This window comes from Phyllobates terribilis, unplaced genomic scaffold (assembly GCF_046119375.1).
Source record: "Phyllobates terribilis strain yellow unplaced genomic scaffold, ASM4611937v1 Scaffold_488__1_contigs__length_1352022, whole genome shotgun sequence".
NCBI classification, from domain to species: Eukaryota; Metazoa; Chordata; class Amphibia; order Anura; family Dendrobatidae; genus Phyllobates; species Phyllobates terribilis.
Window position 1 is genome coordinate 1,167,492 of NW_027363248.1, and position 18,622 is coordinate 1,186,113.

The window sequence follows — 18,622 nt, forward strand, 5'->3', positions numbered from 1 at the left end:
CTCTTCTTCCAGCAGGCTCCTGGCCAGCGGGCCGGTGCTGCTCTGCTCTCCTTCCTCGGTCTCTAGCAGACTCCTGGCCAGCGGGCCGGTGCTGTTCTGCTTTCTCTCCATCTCCGGGTAAGCTCCTCCGCTACTCCTCTCCAGGCTTCTTGTCTCCGGGTGCGCTCTCTCCAGACTGCTCGTTAGACTTCTTGTCTCCGGGTGCGCTCGCTCCAGACTGCTCCAGGCGGCACCCATCTTCGTTCTTTTCTTTCGTCTCCTCCCACTTCGAGGGCGGTCCCGGGGCAACTCGGTGACTGTCAGCTCCAGGGGTAGTTCTTTCACGCTGACAGACACCTCCAGCATCACAGTCTCTGTTGGTAGGGGCGGTTTCCACTTTTGGCGCCATTTTCTGTCCTGGCCCACGATGGGAGGCGGCCTCTTGCCCTCCTTTGGCACGCCCATAATGGCGTCCGCTGCTCTTCCAAGGCGGGAAATCTTCGGATTTGGCGGGAAGCGTCGCCCAGTGGCGGGAAACTCTGCAGATGGCGGGAACAAGCTGGAAATGGCGGACAATCGGCGGGAAACGACCTGTGATGGGGTCCGATGGCGTGGACCCTCCGGAACCGGCGGGAGACTTCTTTCTGAGGTAAACTTGCACTTTTCTTCAGGCACGCAGTACCCGGGTGTTGCGGGCACGTAATCCTGCCGACTACGCCAAAGTTGACGCGCCCCCTGGGACATATTCCTTTTTGAGGGGAATACCCGGCACCGGATCAGATGGGGGGTTGTAGTCTCCGAGCGGCTGTGACCCGGCCCGTGCCCAGGGCGTCAAACTCAGTGTTATGTGGCAGTCCTACAGATGTTATTAAGAGTTCTTTTGTGTCGACTACGCCACCCGTTGTGATGCGGTCACTGTGGCCGCCGCTGCAGCAGGGTCCGCTGAGGCTGATGGTGGGTGCGCAGCTTGGTGGGATAACCCCCAACGGGAGGGGTATAGCCTCAGGGGGGACAGGTGCAGAGGATGGGGGTTGTGGTGGTGCAGTGCAGACGGCAATGAAGACAGAGTCGGGTTGTGCAGTTAAGGGTGTTTACTTACTGCAGATGTTGTACTGGTCACTCCAGCTTCGAGTGACCACCCGAGCCGTGCTGCGTCCACCAGGTCCTGGATCCAGCCAACCCCCAAACAAGTCCGGAGCGTGGCCCTGAGCTCTCCTTCTGTCCCGTTCTCTGGCCGTCCCCACCAGTGATCCACCTAGGTCCAGCTCCCTCGGGCCTTCTGTTGGGACACCCTTGGCCTTGGGTTCCCTGACCCTTCATGTGGTGTGCCTTCGGGGTGGATGTGGTGGGTGGCCGTGGCAGATGCTGCCCACGGCCTCCGGTCTCTGGCTAGGGTGTGTTTTATGCCCCCACCAGCTTGGGTTCCGGTACCCTGTGCCGACTCTTCACCCGGGGATTTAAGTTGGGTTCTTGGAGTCCTTTTCTGCTGTTTCCCCCTCTGGGTCTCTCTCTCTTCTCCTCTCTCACTCTGGGTCTTTCTTCTCCTTTGCTCGCTGACTTGTTCTCTGCATCTGACCCTGATCTTAGTTGGTGCCCACCTTATATACACCCTCTATGTGTGAGCTCAGGTGACCAGCACCCAATGAGCTCCTATCTTTACCCAGGCTGCTCCCCCTATCTGCCCCTACACTACTTGGGATGTACCACCCCCCCTCCCACTCCAGCCAAGTACAGACTCGGTCGTACCTGCACATTTCTAAGTGGGAGTACCGTTGGTCTGCCCTCCGGAAATGGGATGTGTGTAGTGCATGCAGCCTACCGAGCTCAGTCCCACACTCCATCCTTACCCGGGAGTGGAATATCACACCTCTGGGTTGAGGTGCAATACCCCTGTAGCAGCCGAATCCTCAGGGTGCTACATTTGGTCCCCAGATAGGGGACGTATCAGATATTAAACTGATAAGAACAGATACTACACTTGATCTTAGCCAAAAGGCCGAGAAGCGATAACCAGAATTGGTTTCAAACTACGGAGCCACCCAAGGATCCTGAAAAGTCCATTTGTGGAGATGAGCTCCTGGACTCCCGTTAAGAAGACATGTTGTCAACCTCTAGATCCCTTACATGCCTGCACTTTTCGGCTTGCTGCTGCTGCAATCCACGCGTTTTAGATCTGCATAACTCCACCTCTTTAAACACAGCACCTTCACCCCCTGCTGTTCCCACCCGCCTCAACACCGTTGGAAGGGAGGAGAACCAATTAAGGCGGGGGGTGGGGTGGAACGAGCAGCTGTCTACCCTTAGCAGGAGGGCTCCTGATTACATACCTCTCCTGCTGCTGCTGCTGCTGGCTGTCCAGCAGCAGACTGAAGGTGGCTGCTGCTGTGCACAGGTATATAAAGGCTCAGAGCCTATTATGACACGCGCAGCCAGCGTTCCATTGCCACATTCCATCTACTGCAGGCAGGATACCTGGCTGGCTGAATGTCGCTGAGAAGCTCACAGAGACCGCCATAAGCAACAGTTTAACAGAATGCCACAGACTAATCAACCAAACTTTTTGGGTTGGGTTCTCTTTTATAGTCTGCAGGCATTAAATGAAAGAAGTCAGTGTTCCAGCAGAAGGAGACAACGTTTCAGAAAAGGCATTGTAGCAAACCAAAAAAGAAATTTTAAGCGCAGCAGAGTAACCAGCGCACATACCTGTTAGCTCAGGTGAGTTTAAAAGGCTGCTGTTGATAACAAGGGCATTTGCTAAATAGATGGTGTGTGTGCAACAATATACTGAAAGGTCAATTATATTGTGCAGCTTATCTCACCACCTGTAGTTATTTAGGTGAAAGCTCCAAAATGCTTGCCTAATATGTCTGTTTATCCAAAAGGAAGTAAAAAGGGAGAGCTAGAAAGATAGCATTGCATCACATTACATGGCAATGCAATGCACAGTTGCTGAAGTTGAACCAAAATGAGCTTGTAATCTGGCTTCTGCAACTTTGAACATGAAAAATCCAATGAGGAGAAGAAAAGCAAAGCCAAAGAGTCCATCCGAAAATCCGACAAACAAGCAAAATGAACAAAAAACATTGAATTCAATTCTTTCTGATTTTAGAAACTGCATTAAAGAAGGGGTGCACCGGTCCTGGAGATACTGCAATACCAGGTCAATGCGTGGAGTGGACAGAGCAAGCTCTTTTTCCATCTCCCTGTTCTAAAAATCCATTTAATATATGGTCCCCAGATAGGGGACGTATCAGATATTAAACTGATAAGAACAGATACTACACTTGATCTTAGCCAAAAGGCCGAGAAGCGATAACCAGAATTGGTTTCAAACTACGGAGCCACCCAAGGATCCTGAAAAGTCCATTTGTGGAGATGAGCTCCTGGACTCCCGTTAAGAAGACATGTTGTCAACCTCTAGATCCCTTACATGCCTGCACTTTTCGGCTTGCTGCTGCTGCAATCCACGCGTTTTAGATCTGCATAACTCCACCTCTTTAAACACAGCACCTTCACCCCCTGCTGTTCCCACCCGCCTCAACACCGTTGGAAGGGAGGAGAACCAATTAAGGCGGGGGGTGGGGTGGAACGAGCAGCTGTCTACCCTTAGCAGGAGGGCTCCTGATTACATACCTCTCCTGCTGCTGCTGCTGCTGGCTGTCCAGCAGCAGACTGAAGGTGGCTGCTGCTGTGCACAGGTATATAAAGGCTCAGAGCCTATTATGACACGCGCAGCCAGCGTTCCATTGCCACATTCCATCTACTGCAGGCAGGATACCTGGCTGGCTGAATGTTGCTGAGAAGCTCACAGAGACCGCCATAAGCAACAGTTTAACAGAATGCCACAGACTAATCAACCAAACTTTTTGGGTTGGGTTCTCTTTTATAGTCTGCAGGCATTAAATAAAAGAAGTCAGTGTTCCAGCAGAAGGAGACAACGTTTCAGAAAAGGCATTGTAGCAAACCAAAAAAGAAATTTTAAGCGCAGCAGAGTAACCAGCGCACATACCTGTTAGCTCAGGTGAGTTTAAAAGGCTGCTGTTGATAACAAGGGCATTTGCTAAATAGATGGTGTGTGTGCAACAATATACTGAAAGGTCAATTATATTGTGCAGCTTATCTCACCACCTGTAGTTATTTAGGTGAAAGCTCCAAAATGCTTGCCTAATATGTCTGTTTATCCAAAAGGAAGTAAAAAGGGAGAGCTAGAAAGATAGCATTGCATCACATTACATGGCAATGCAATGCACAGTTGCTGAAGTTGAACCAAAATGAGCTTGTAATCTGGCTTCTGCAACTTTGAACATGAAAAATCCAATGAGGAGAAGAAAAGCAAAGCCAAAGAGTCCATCCCAAAATCCGACAAACAAGCAAAATGAACAAAAAACATTGAATTCAATTCTTTCTGATTTTAGAAACTGCATTAAAGAAGGGGTGCACCGGTCCTGGAGATACTGCAATACCAGGTCAATGCGTGGAGTGGACAGAGCAAGCTCTTTTTCCATCTCCCTGTTCTAAAAATCCATTTAATATATGGTCCCCAGATAGGGGACGTATCAGATATTAAACTGATAAGAACAGATACTACACTTGATCTTAGCCAAAAGGCCGAGAAGCGATAACCAGAATTGGTTTCAAACTACGGAGCCACCCAAGGATCCTGAAAAGTCCATTTGTGGAGATGAGCTCCTGGACTCCCGTTAAGAAGACATGTTGTCAACCTCTAGATCCCTTACATGCCTGCACTTTTCGGCTTGCTGCTGCTGCAATCCACGCGTTTTAGATCTGCATAACTCCACCTCTTTAAACACAGCACCTTCACCCCTTGCTGTTTCCACCCGCCTCAACACCGTTGGAAGGGAGGAGAACCAATTAAGGCGGGGGGTGGGGTGGAACGAGCAGCTGTCTACCCTTAGCAGGAGGGCTCCTGATTACATACCTCTCCTGCTGCTGCTGCTGCTGGCTGTCCAGCAGCAGACTGAAGGTGGCTGCTGCTGTGCACAGGTATATAAAGGCTCAGAGCCTATTATGACACGCGCAGCCAGCGTTCCATTGCCACATTCCATCTACTGCAGGCAGGATACCTGGCTGGCTGAATGTCGCTGAGAAGCTCACAGAGACCGCCATAAGCAACAGTTTAACAGAATGCCACAGACTAATCAACCAAACTTTTTGGGTTGGGTTCTCTTTTATAGTCTGCAGGCATTAAATGAAAGAAATCAGTGTTCCAGCAGAAGGAGACAACGTTTCAGAAAAGGCATTGTAGCAAACCAAAAAAGAAATTTTAAGCGCAGCAGAGTAACCAGCGCACATACCTGTTAGCTCAGGTGAGTTTAAAAGGCTGCTGTTGATAACAAGGGCATTTGCTAAATAGATGGTGTGTGTGCAACAATATACTGAAAGGTCAATTATATTGTGCAGCTTATCTCACCACCTGTAGTTATTTAGGTGAAAGCTCCAAAATGCTTGCCTAATATGTCTGTTTATCCAAAAGGAAGTAAAAAGGGAGAGCTAGAAAGATAGCATTGCATCACATTACATGGCAATGCAATGCACAGTTGCTGAAGTTGAACCAAAATGAGCTTGTAATCTGGCTTCTGCAACTTTGAACATGAAAAATCCAATGAGGAGAAGAAAAGCAAAGCCAAAGAGTCCATCCCAAAATCCGACAAACAAGCAAAATGAACAAAAAACATTGAATTCAATTCTTTCTGATTTTAGAAACTGCATTAAAGAAGGGGTGCACCGGTCCTGGAGATACTGCAATACCAGGTCAATGCGTGGAGTGGACAGAGCAAGCTCTTTTTCCATCTCCCTGTTCTAAAAATCCATTTAATATATGGTCCCCAGATAGGGGACGTATCAGATATTAAACTGATAAGAACAGATACTACACTTGATCTTAGCCAAAAGGCCGAGAAGCGATAACCAGAATTGGTTTCAAACTACGGAGCCACCCAAGGATCCTGAAAAGTCCATTTGTGGAGATGAGCTCCTGGACTCCCGTTAAGAAGACATGTTGTCAACCTCTAGATCCCTTACATGCCTGCACTTTTCGGCTTGCTGCTGCTGCAATCCACGCGTTTTAGATCTGCATAACTCCACCTCTTTAAACACAGCACCTTCACCCCCTGCTGTTCCCACCCGCCTCAACACCGTTGGAAGGGAGGAGAACCAATTAAGGCGGGGGGTGGGGTGGAACGAGCAGCTGTCTACCCTTAGCAGGAGGGCTCCTGATTACATACCTCTCCTGCTGCTGCTGCTGCTGGCTGTCCAGCAGCAGACTGAAGGTGGCTGCTGCTGTGCACAGGTATATAAAGGCTCAGAGCCTATTATGACACGCGCAGCCAGCGTTCCATTGCCACATTCCATCTACTGCAGGCAGGATACCTGGCTGGCTGAATGTCGCTGAGAAGCTCACAGAGACCGCCATAAGCAACAGTTTAACAGAATGCCACAGACTAATCAACCAAACTTTTTGGGTTGGGTTCTCTTTTATAGTCTGCAGGCATTAAATGAAAGAAGTCAGTGTTCCAGCAGAAGGAGACAACGTTTCAGAAAAGGCATTGTAGCAAACCAAAAAAGAAATTTTAAGCGCAGCAGAGTAACCAGCGCACATACCTGTTAGCTCAGGTGAGTTTAAAAGGCTGCTGTTGATAACAAGGGCATTTGCTAAATAGATGGTGTGTGTGCAACAATATACTGAAAGGTCAATTATATTGTGCAGCTTATCTCACCACCTGTAGTTATTTAGGTGAAAGCTCCAAAATGCTTGCCTAATATGTCTGTTTATCCAAAAGGAAGTAAAAAGGGAGAGCTAGAAAGATAGCATTGCATCACATTACATGGCAATGCAATGCACAGTTGCTGAAGTTGAACCAAAATGAGCTTGTAATCTGGCTTCTGCAACTTTGAACATGAAAAATCCAATGAGGAGAAGAAAAGCAAAGCCAAAGAGTCCATCCCAAAATCCGACAAACAAGCAAAATGAACAAAAAACATTGAATTCAATTCTTTCTGATTTTAGAAACTGCATTAAAGAAGGGGTGCACCGGTCCTGGAGATACTGCAATACCAGGTCAATGCGTGGAGTGGACAGAGCAAGCTCTTTTTCCATCTCCCTGTTCTAAAAATCCATTTAATATATGGTCCCCAGATAGGGGACGTATCAGATATTAAACTGATAAGAACAGATTTTTTTTTTTTTTTTTTTCCACTCAGATTACAAGTCCCATATTTACCATTTCATGCTTTGCAATGATTTCCAAATGGTATTAGGTTGTTATCCATCATTGTGGGTCATATATCCATTTTTACAATCTTATTTTATATATATACGTTTATATTATCACAATACAGTTATTCCATATTCTTTACATCACAACATTACAATCTTTACCATTACGATTTAAGGCAACATTCCTCTCTTCAGGCCATATGCTGCCAAGGCATTCAAAAGCCTTCCATCCAGAAACCGACCATCCCAAGCTTCTTCTACCTCTTTAGCCAGCGACTGAGGTATTCTGTAAGTTGAAAAAAAACGATGCATATCGCTATAAATGTTATTCCACACTTTGCGCCTTAGACTAGCCTGACTCCCCCCTTCACAACTCTTTAGCATTTTCAACACTTCTTGTCTCTCCTCCATCTCCCTCATATTTTTTTCTGAAACATCCTTTGCTTTACTAGAGTCCTTCCCAGATGACAAAACTCCTTCAATTTCTTCTCTGGCTTCACATGCGACATCCTCTCTTTCTTCTTCACTAGTTTCTTCACCCTCCTCCTCCTCTTCCATATTACTTACAGCACCTTCCTTTTCATCCTGACTGGAGGACTCACTTTCCTCCTGATCTTCTGACTCCCTATCCACCTCCACTTCTTCTTCCAAGCTAGTATTTTCAATCTCAACGTCTGTGATATCACTCTCAGTATCTTCTTCCATATGATCACCTTCTTTTCTTATATCTCTTATTTGTTCCTCCTTCTTTTGAGATATGTTCTCTTCCGTTTCATCATGGGGGGCAGCTTCAGACTCTTCTTCTTTTCCATCTTCCTTGTCAACTGACTTCTCCTCCCTTTTATTGACAGGACAGCAATCATATAAATGACCACTGCCACCACATAGATTACATTTCTTACTTTTTTCACAATTCTCTGCCTTATGTCCCACTTCTTCACACTTGGCACACCACTGTAATGTACAGGAATCCTTTTCATGGCCATACTGTTTACAACGCCTACAAAACTTCGGCATACCTGTAAAGAACATATCTCCATTAACTGTCCCGATTTTGAATCTACTTGGTGGGAGTACCACAACACCATCCGAACTTTCCTTGAACTTGACCAGGAACCTCCACCTCGTGGTCCAAAAACCATATCGGTTAAACATTTTGCCAGCAGAACTCACTTTCTCACAGTACCGGGATAAAAAGGTCATGATCTCTTCTTCCAATATGAAAGGACTATACATCCTTATTACTATTAGCCTTTCCTTCCTAGGAAAATGCGACACAAAAAAAACACCTTCAAGTATCGAATCTTCCTTCACTAGATCCATTCTCTTCCAAAAGTCAGAAAAGATATCTTCTGAACAAAAAATAACATCATATATCCCTCTCTTCGGGAACTCCAACATAGACAAAACTTGTTCCATTTGAACTTCCAATAGTCCAAACAAAATCTTCTCTACCAAAAAAAACAAGCCAGACTTCTTCTTCTCTGGATCCAAAAAAATAAACCGCACTGCATTCTTCAATCTTGCAAAAACTGGGACCTCTTCACAGGTCAGCATATTTGGGCTTCTCCCGTCCATATCTTCACACCAAACGTGGCAAAAATCCTCCTCGCCTACTTAAAAAAAGCAGGCAGGCTGATCGCCCCTCGTTGCCCCTGGACTAATCCGGCTCCCCAAAAGCAGCAAGGGGGTGAAGCCGCACTGCTACATGCAGCGATCCCCCGAGGCCAAGGAGCCGGGTACCCAAGGCACCTCTCAGCCAAGACCAAGGCAGCAACCGGTAGATCACTGCACTTGATCTTAGCCAAAAGGCCGAGAAGCGATAACCAGAATTGGTTTCAAACTACGGAGCCACCCAAGGATCCTGAAAAGTCCATTTGTGGAGATGAGCTCCTGGACTCCCGTTAAGAAGACATGTTGTCAACCTCTAGATCCCTTACATGCCTGCACTTTTCGGCTTGCTGCTGCTGCAATCCACGCGTTTTAGATCTGCATAACTCCACCTCTTTAAACACAGCACCTTCACCCCCTGCTGTTCCCACCCGCCTCAACACCGTTGGAAGGGAGGAGAACCAATTAAGGCGGGGGGTGGGGTGGAACGAGCAGCTGTCTACCCTTAGCAGGAGGGCTCCTGATTACATACCTCTCCTGCTGCTGCTGGCTGTCCAGCAGCAGACTGAAGGTGGCTGCTGCTGTGCACAGGTATATAAAGGCTCAGAGCCTATTATGACACGCGCAGCCAGCGTTCCATTGCCACATTCCATCTACTGCAGGCAGGATACCTGGCTGGCTGAATGTCGCTGAGAAGCTCACAGAGACCGCCATAAGCAACAGTTTAACAGAATGCCACAGACTAATCAACCAAACTTTTTGGGTTGGGTTCTCTTTTATAGTCTGCAGGCATTAAATGAAAGAAGTCAGTGTTCCAGCAGAAGGAGACAACGTTTCAGAAAAGGCATTGTAGCAAACCAAAAAAGAAATTTTAAGCGCAGCAGAGTAACCAGCGCACATACCTGTTAGCTCAGGTGAGTTTAAAAGGCTGCTGTTGATAACAAGGGCATTTGCTAAATAGATGGTGTGTGTGCAACAATATACTGAAAGGTCAATTATATTGTGCAGCTTATCTCAGCACCTGTAGTTATTTAGGTGAAAGCTCCAAAATGCTTGCCTAATATGTCTGTTTATCCAAAAGGAAGTAAAAAGGGAGAGCTAGAAAGATAGCATTGCATCACATTACATGGCAATGCAATGCACAGTTGCTGAAGTTGAACCAAAATGAGCTTGTAATCTGGCTTCTGCAACTTTGAACATGAAAAATCCAATGAGGAGAAGAAAAGCAAAGCCAAAGAGTCCATCCCAAAATCCGACAAACAAGCAAAATGAACAAAAAACATTGAATTCAATTCTTTCTGATTTTAGAAACTGAATTAAAGAAGGGGTGCACCGGTCCTGGAGATACTGCAATACCAGGTCAATGCGTGGAGTGGACAGAGCAAGCTCTTTTTCCATCTCCCTGTTCTAAAAATCCATTTAATATATGGTCCCCAGATAGGGGACGTATCAGATATTAAACTGATAAGAACAGATACTACACTTGATCTTAGCCAAAAGGCCGAGAAGCGATAACCAGAATTGGTTTCAAACTACGGAGCCACCCAAGGATCCTGAAAAGTCCATTTGTGGAGATGAGCTCCTGGACTCCCGTTAAGAAGACATGTTGTCAACCTCTAGATCCCTTACATGCCTGCACTTTTCGGCTTGCTGCTGCTGCAATCCACGCGTTTTAGATCTGCATAACTCCACCTCTTTAAACACAGCACCTTCACCCCCTGCTGTTCCCACCCGCCTCAACACCGTTGGAAGGGAGGAGAACCAATTAAGGCGGGGGGTGGGGTGGAACGAGCAGCTGTCTACCCTTAGCAGGAGGGCTCCTGATTACATACCTCTCCTGCTGCTGCTGCTGCTGGCTGTCCAGCAGCAGACTGAAGGTGGCTGCTGCTGTGCACAGGTATATAAAGGCTCAGAGCCTATTATGACACGCGCAGCCAGCGTTCCATTGCCACATTCCATCTACTGCAGGCAGGATACCTGGCTGGCTGAATGTCGCTGAGAAGCTCACAGAGACCGCCATAAGCAACAGTTTAACAGAATGCCACAGACTAATCAACCAAACTTTTTGGGTTGGGTTCTCTTTTATAGTCTGCAGGCATTAAATGAAAGAAGTCAGTGTTCCAGCAGAAGGAGACAACGTTTCAGAAAAGGCATTGTAGCAAACCAAAAAAGAAATTTTAAGCGCAGCAGAGTAACCAGCGCACATACCTGTTAGCTCAGGTGAGTTTAAAAGGCTGCTGTTGATAACAAGGGCATTTGCTAAATAGATGGTGTGTGTGCAACAATATACTGAAAGGTCAATTATATTGTGCAGCTTATCTCACCACCTGTAGTTATTTAGGTGAAAGCTCCAAAATGCTTGCCTAATATGTCTGTTTATCCAAAAGGAAGTAAAAAGGGAGAGCTAGAAAGATAGCATTGCATCACATTACATGGCAATGCAATGCACAGTTGCTGAAGTTGAACCAAAATGAGCTTGTAATCTGGCTTCTGCAACTTTGAACATGAAAAATCCAATGAGGAGAAGAAAAGCAAAGCCAAAGAGTCCATCCCAAAATCTGACAAACAAGCAAAATGAACAAAAAACATTGAATTCAATTCTTTCTGATTTTAGAAACTGCATTAAAGAAGGGGTGCACCGGTCCTGGAGATACTGCAATACCAGGTCAATGCGTGGAGTGGACAGAGCAAGCTCTTTTTCCATCTCCCTGTTCTAAAAATCCATTTAATATATGGTCCCCAGATAGGGGACGTATCAGATATTAAACTGATAAGAACAGATTTTTTCTTTTGAAAGCCCGAATTCGTGTACAAAACCCGAGTGCGCTTAAAAAAGTGACAAGTGCCACAAAAAAAGTGCACTAGGATGCTGGTCTTCTTGAAACCCTCTCCAAAAGGAGAAGGGTCCCCCAAACCATTCCCCGTCCCTCCGAGCCAAAAGGCCACAGCGAGGAACAGGGACAAAAAGCCACCTCCAGCCGAAGCCAGAGGCGACCCAATCTTACCCCCAGCACCTGCCCGAGTTCTCACCCGAGCAAGGCACTGGGAGCCAAAGACTGTGCTCCCCTCCCGGAAGAGGGGAGCCAACAACGCTCTCCTCCCGAAAGAGGAGAGCCAGGGGGGTTCAGGGGGGAGCGGAACCTGATGGCTACACACTCCCCCCCTAGACCTGCCAAGAGAGGAACCCGTAAGGGAACCGCATCCCGACAAAATCCTAGTAGGACGTGACACACGTGAATAAGTGGACACACAGTGACAAAGAAATTAAATAAATAGTGAAGGTTTCACAGTATAATACTGCCCGGACCTTCGACCGGGAATTGAAAAATTCCCCATCCTAAGGCCAGAAGGCCCGGAATAAGGGTGTGTGCGAAGAAAGAAAATTTGAAGTGCTTGTGCAAATGTGCCATAAACTCAAGTGGGGTTCCCAATCCCAGTGAGTTAAGGCACCCCAGGGTCACCACTCCTGGGGCACTTCACACTTCGGGCTTTCGATCTTCCCCGGCCCAATGGCGTCGATCCTGGGGGGCCATGCTTTCCACCAGATGACTATATTAGCCACCTGGCGTACTAACAAGCGCCTAAACCCCAGTGTGCATAATGTATCAATCTACTAGGGCGGCCAACATCCAAAACCGCCTTTTCGAAAGATACTACACTTGATCTTAGCCAAAAGGCCGAGAAGCGATAACCAGAATTGGTTTCAAACTACGGAGCCACCCAAGGATCCTGAAAAGTCCATTTGTGGAGATGAGCTCCTGGACTCCCGTTAAGAAGACATGTTGTCAACCTCTAGATCCCTTACATGCCTGCACTTTTCGGCTTGCTGCTGCTGCAATCCACGCGTTTTAGATCTGCATAACTCCACCTCTTTAAACACAGCACCTTCACCCCCTGCTGTTCCCACCCGCCTCAACACCGTTGGAAGGGAGGAGAACCAATTAAGGCGGGGGGTGGGGTGGAACGAGCAGCTGTCTACCCTTAGCAGGAGGGCTCCTGATTACATACCTCTCCTGCTGCTGCTGCTGCTGGCTGTCCAGCAGCAGACTGAAGGTGGCTGCTGCTGTGCACAGGTATATAAAGGCTCAGAGCCTATTATGACACGCGCAGCCAGCGTTCCATTGCCACATTCCATCTACTGCAGGCAGGATACCTGGCTGGCTGAATGTCGCTGAGAAGCTCACAGAGACCGCCATAAGCAACAGTTTAACAGAATGCCACAGACTAATCAACCAAACTTTTTGGGTTGGGTTCTCTTTTATAGTCTGCAGGCATTAAATGAAAGAAGTCAGTGTTCCAGCAGAAGGAGACAACGTTTCAGAAAAGGCATTGTAGCAAACCAAAAAAGAAATTTTAAGCGCAGCAGAGTAACCAGCGCACATACCTGTTAGCTCAGGTGAGTTTAAAAGGCTGCTGTTGATAACAAGGGCATTTGCTAAATAGATGGTGTGTGTGCAACAATATACTGAAAGGTCAATTATATTGTGCAGCTTATCTCACCACCTGTAGTTATTTAGGTGAAAGCTCCAAAATGCTTGCCTAATATGTCTGTTTATCCAAAAGGAAGTAAAAAGGGAGAGCTAGAAAGATAGCATTGCATCACATTACATGGCAATGCAATGCACAGTTGCTGAAGTTGAACCAAAATGAGCTTGTAATCTGGCTTCTGCAACTTTGAACATGAAAAATCCAATGAGGAGAAGAAAAGCAAAGCCAAAGAGTCCATCCCAAAATCCGACAAACAAGCAAAATGAACAAAAAACATTGAATTCAATTCTTTCTGATTTTAGAAACTGCATTAAAGAAGGGGTGCACCGGTCCTGGAGATACTGCAATACCAGGTCAATGCGTGGAGTGGACAGAGCAAGCTCTTTTTCCATCTCCCTGTTCTAAAAATCCATTTAATATATGGTCCCCAGATAGGGGACGTATCAGATATTAAACTGATAAGAACAGATACTACACTTGATCTTAGCCAAAAGGCCGAGAAGCGATAACCAGAATTGGTTTCAAACTACGGAGCCACCCAAGGATCCTGAAAAGTCCATTTGTGGAGATGAGCTCCTGGACTCCCGTTAAGAAGACATGTTGTCAACCTCTAGATCCCTTACATGCCTGCACTTTTCGGCTTGCTGCTGCTGCAATCCACGCGTTTTAGATCTGCATAACTCCACCTCTTTAAACACAGCACCTTCACCCCCTGCTGTTCCCACCCGCCTCAACACCGTTGGAAGGGAGGAGAACCAATTAAGGCGGGGGGTGGGGTGGAACGAGCAGCTGTCTACCCTTAGCAGGAGGGCTCCTGATTACATACCTCTCCTGCTGCTGCTGCTGCTGGCTGTCCAGCAGCAGACTGAAGGTGGCTGCTGCTGTGCACAGGTATATAAAGGCTCAGAGCCTATTATGACACGCGCAGCCAGCGTTCCATTGCCACATTCCATCTACTGCAGGCAGGATACCTGGCTGGCTGAATGTTGCTGAGAAGCTCACAGAGACCGCCATAAGCAACAGTTTAACAGAATGCCACAGACTAATCAACCAAACTTTTTGGGTTGGGTTCTCTTTTATAGTCTGCAGGCATTAAATGAAAGAAGTCAGTGTTCCAGCAGAAGGAGACAACGTTTCAGAAAAGGCATTGTAGCAAACCAAAAAAGAAATTTTAAGCGCAGCAGAGTAACCAGCGCACATACCTGTTAGCTCAGGTGAGTTTAAAAGGCTGCTGTTGATAACAAGGGCATTTGCTAAATAGATGGTGTGTGTGCAACAATATACTGAAAGGTCAATTATATTGTGCAGCTTATCTCACCACCTGTAGTTATTTAGGTGAAAGCTCCAAAATGCTTGCCTAATATGTCTGTTTATCCAAAAGGAAGTAAAAAGGGAGAGCTAGAAAGATAGCATTGCATCACATTACATGGCAATGCAATGCACAGTTGCTGAAGTTGAACCAAAATGAGCTTGTAATCTGGCTTCTGCAACTTTGAACATGAAAAATCCAATGAGGAGAAGAAAAGCAAAGCCAAAGAGTCCATCCCAAAATCCGACAAACAAGCAAAATGAACAAAAAACATTGAATTCAATTCTTTCTGATTTTAGAAACTGCATTAAAGAAGGGGTGCACCGGTCCTGGAGATACTGCAATACCAGGTCAATGCGTGGAGTGGACAGAGCAAGCTCTTTTTCCATCTCCCTGTTCTAAAAATCCATTTAATATATGGTCCCCAGATAGGGGACGTATCAGATATTAAACTGATAAGAACAGATACTACACTTGATCTTAGCCAAAAGGCCGAGAAGCGATAACCAGAATTGGTTTCAAACTACGGAGCCACCCAAGGATCCTGAAAAGTCCATTTGTGGAGATGAGCTCCTGGACTCCCGTTAAGAAGACATGTTGTCAACCTCTAGATCCCTTACATGCCTGCACTTTTCGGCTTGCTGCTGCTGCAATCCACGCGTTTTAGATCTGCATAACTCCACCTCTTTAAACACAGCACCTTCACCCCCTGCTGTTCCCACCCGCCTCAACACCGTTGGAAGGGAGGAGAACCAATTAAGGCGGGGGGTGCGGTGGAACGAGCAGCTGTCTACCCTTAGCAGGAGGGCTCCTGATTACATACCTCTCCTGCTGCTGCTGCTGCTGGCTGTCCAGCAGCAGACTGAAGGTGGCTGCTGCTGTGCACAGGTATATAAAGGCTCAGAGCCTATTATGACACGCGCAGCCAGCGTTCCATTGCCACATTCCATCTACTGCAGGCAGGATACCTGGCTGGCTGAATGTTGCTGAGAAGCTCACAGAGACCGCCATAAGCAACAGTTTAACAGAATGCCACAGACTAATCAACCAAACTTTTTGGGTTGGGTTCTCTTTTATAGTCTGCAGGCATTAAATGAAAGAAGTCAGTGTTCCAGCAGAAGGAGACAACGTTTCAGAAAAGGCATTGTAGCAAACCAAAAAAGAAATTTTAAGCGCAGCAGAGTAACCAGCGCACATACCTGTTAGCTCAGGTGAGTTTAAAAGGCTGCTGTTGATAACAAGGGCATTTGCTAAATAGATGGTGTGTGTGCAACAATATACTGAAAGGTCAATTATATTGTGCAGCTTATCTCACCACCTGTAGTTATTTAGGTGAAAGCTCCAAAATGCTTGCCTAATATGTCTGTTTATCCAAAAGGAAGTAAAAAGGGAGAGCTAGAAAGATAGCATTGCATCACATTACATGGCAATGCAATGCACAGTTGCTGAAGTTGAACCAAAATGAGCTTGTAATCTGGCTTCTGCAACTTTGAACATGAAAAATCCAATGAGGAGAAGAAAAGCAAAGCCAAAGAGTCCATCCCAAAATCCGACAAACAAGCAAAATGAACAAAAAACATTGAATTCAATTCTTTCTGATTTTAGAAACTGCATTAAAGAAGGGGTGCACCGGTCCTGGAGATACTGCAATACCAGGTCAATGCGTGGAGTGGACAGAGCAAGCTCTTTTTCCATCTCCCTGTTCTAAAAATCCATTTAATATATGGTCCCCAGATAGGGGACGTATCAGATATTAAACTGATAAGAACAGATACTACACTTGATCTTAGCCAAAAGGCCGAGAAGCGATAACCAGAATTGGTTTCAAACTACGGAGCCACCCAAGGATCCTGAAAAGTCCATTTGTGGAGATGAGCTCCTGGACTCCCGTTAAGAAGACATGTTGTCAACCTCTAGATCCCTTACATGCCTGCACTTTTCGGCTTGCTGCTGCTGCAATCCACGCGTTTTAGATCTGCATAACTCCACCTCTTTAAACACAGCACCTTCACCCCCTGCTGTTCCCACCCGCCTCAACACCGTTGGAAGGGAGGAGAACCAATTAAGGCGGGGGGTGGGGTGGAACGAGCAGCTGTCTACCCTTAGCAGGAGGGCTCCTGATTACATACCTCTCCTGCTGCTGCTGCTGCTGGCTGTCCAGCAGCAGACTGAAGGTGGCTGCTGCTGTGCACAGGTATATAAAGGCTCAGAGCCTATTATGACACGCGCAGCCAGCGTTCCATTGCCACATTCCATCTACTGCAGGCAGGATACCTGGCTGGCTGAATGTTGCTGAGAAGCTCACAGAGACCGCCATAAGCAACAGTTTAACAGAATGCCACAGACTAATCAACCAAACTTTTTGGGTTGGGTTCTCTTTTATAGTCTGCAGGCATTAAATGAAAGAAGTCAGTGTTCCAGCAGAAGGAGACAACGTTTCAGAAAAGGCATTGTAGCAAACCAAAAAAGAAATTTTAAGCGCAGCAGAGTAACCAGCGCACATACCTGTTAGCTCAGGTGAGTTTAAAAGGCTGCTGTTGATAACAAGGGCATTTGCTAAATAGATGGTGTGTGTGCAACAATATACTGAAAGGTCAATTATATTGTGCAGCTTATCTCACCACCTGTAGTTATTTAGGTGAAAGCTCCAAAATGCTTGCCTAATATGTCTGTTTATCCAAAAGGAAGTAAAAAGGGAGAGCTAGAAAGATAGCATTGCATCACATTACATGGCAATGCAATGCACAGTTGCTGAAGTTGAACCAAAATGAGCTTGTAATCTGGCTTCTGCAACTTTGAACATGAAAAATCCAATGAGGAGAAGAAAAGCAAAGCCAAAGAGTCCATCCCAAAATCCGACAAACAAGCAAAATGAACAAAAAACATTGAATTCAATTCTTTCTGATTTTAGAAACTGCATTAAAGAAGGGGTGCACCGGTCCTGGAGATACTGCAATACCAGGTCAATGCGTGGAGTGGACAGAGCAAGCTCTTTTTCCATCTCCCTGTTCTAAAAATCCATTTAATATATGGTCCCCAGATAGGGGACGTATCAGATATTAAACTGATAAGAACAGATACTACACTTGATCTTAGCCAAAAGGCCGAGAAGCGATAACCAGAATTGGTTTCAAACTACGGAGCCACCCAAGGATCCTGAAAAGTCCATTTGTGGAGATGAGCTCCTGGACTCCCGTTAAGAAGACATGTTGTCAACCTCTAGATCCCTTACATGCCTGCACTTTTCGGCTTGCTGCTGCTGCAATCCACGCGTTTTAGATCTGCATAACTCCACCTCTTTAAACACAGCACCTTCACCCCCTGCTGTTCCCACCCGCCTCAACACCATTGGAAGGGAGGAGAACCAATTAAGGCGGGGGGTGGGGTGGAACGAGCAGCTGTCTACCCTTAGCAGGAGGGCTCCTGATTACATACCTCTCCTGCTGCTGCTGCTGCTGGCTGTCCAGCAGCAGACTGAAGGTGGCTGCTGCTGTGCACAGGTATATAAAGGCTCAGAGCCTATTATGACACGCGCAGCCAGCGTTCCATTGCCACATTCCATCTACTGCAGGCAGGATACCTGGCTGGCTGAATGTCGCTGAGAAGCTCACAGAGACCGCCATAAGCAACAGTTTAACAGAATGCCACAGACTAATCAACCAAACTTTTTGGGTTGGGTTCTCTTTTATAGTCTGCAGGCATTAAATGAAAGAAGTCAGTGTTCCAGCAGAAGGAGACAACGTTTCAGAAAAGGCATTGTAGCAAACCAAAAAAGAAATTTTAAGCGCAGCAGAGTAACCAGCGCACATACCTGTTAGCTCAGGTGAGTTTAAAAGGCTGCTGTTGATAACAAGGGCATTTGCTAAATAGATGGTGTGTGTGCAACAATATACTGAAAGGTCAATTATATTGTGCAGCTTATCTCACCACCTGTAGTTATTTAGGTGAAAGCTCCAAAATGCTTGCCTAATATGTCTGTTTATCCAAAAGGAAGTAAA

The 18,622-nt window shown here is 46.4% G+C and overlaps 9 non-coding genes and 3 pseudogenes across 9 annotated transcripts; all 12 read right to left on the minus strand.

Moving 5' to 3' along the window:
• Window positions 1-1,886: 1,886 nt before the first annotated feature.
• LOC141230006 (U2 spliceosomal RNA) lies at window positions 1,887-1,987 on the minus strand (annotated as a pseudogene).
• A 1,115-nt stretch (window positions 1,988-3,102) lies between these two features.
• On the minus strand, window positions 3,103-3,293 carry LOC141229818 (U2 spliceosomal RNA). Its single transcript, XR_012296438.1, has one exon. It is a non-coding gene; the product is annotated as a U2 spliceosomal RNA (small nuclear RNA).
• Window positions 3,294-4,408: 1,115 nt separating this feature from the next.
• On the minus strand, window positions 4,409-4,599 carry LOC141229819 (U2 spliceosomal RNA). Its single transcript, XR_012296439.1, has one exon. It is a non-coding gene; the product is annotated as a U2 spliceosomal RNA (small nuclear RNA).
• A 1,115-nt stretch (window positions 4,600-5,714) lies between these two features.
• Window positions 5,715-5,905, minus strand: LOC141229820 (U2 spliceosomal RNA). Its single transcript, XR_012296440.1, has one exon. It is a non-coding gene; the product is annotated as a U2 spliceosomal RNA (small nuclear RNA).
• Window positions 5,906-7,020: 1,115 nt separating this feature from the next.
• Window positions 7,021-7,202, minus strand: LOC141229996 (U2 spliceosomal RNA). The gene has a single exon (XR_012296605.1). It is a non-coding gene; the product is annotated as a U2 spliceosomal RNA (small nuclear RNA).
• A 2,947-nt stretch (window positions 7,203-10,149) lies between these two features.
• Window positions 10,150-10,340, minus strand: LOC141229821 (U2 spliceosomal RNA). Its single transcript, XR_012296441.1, has one exon. It is a non-coding gene; the product is annotated as a U2 spliceosomal RNA (small nuclear RNA).
• A 1,115-nt stretch (window positions 10,341-11,455) lies between these two features.
• On the minus strand, window positions 11,456-11,635 carry LOC141229980 (U2 spliceosomal RNA; annotated as a pseudogene).
• Window positions 11,636-12,424: 789 nt separating this feature from the next.
• LOC141230020 (U2 spliceosomal RNA) lies at window positions 12,425-12,516 on the minus strand (annotated as a pseudogene).
• Window positions 12,517-13,631: 1,115 nt separating this feature from the next.
• LOC141229822 (U2 spliceosomal RNA) lies at window positions 13,632-13,822 on the minus strand. Its single transcript, XR_012296442.1, has one exon. It is a non-coding gene; the product is annotated as a U2 spliceosomal RNA (small nuclear RNA).
• Window positions 13,823-14,937: 1,115 nt separating this feature from the next.
• Window positions 14,938-15,128, minus strand: LOC141229823 (U2 spliceosomal RNA). The gene has a single exon (XR_012296443.1). It is a non-coding gene; the product is annotated as a U2 spliceosomal RNA (small nuclear RNA).
• Window positions 15,129-16,243: 1,115 nt separating this feature from the next.
• Window positions 16,244-16,434, minus strand: LOC141229824 (U2 spliceosomal RNA). The gene has a single exon (XR_012296444.1). It is a non-coding gene; the product is annotated as a U2 spliceosomal RNA (small nuclear RNA).
• Window positions 16,435-17,549: 1,115 nt separating this feature from the next.
• LOC141229825 (U2 spliceosomal RNA) lies at window positions 17,550-17,740 on the minus strand. The gene has a single exon (XR_012296445.1). It is a non-coding gene; the product is annotated as a U2 spliceosomal RNA (small nuclear RNA).
• Window positions 17,741-18,622: the final 882 nt, after the last annotated feature.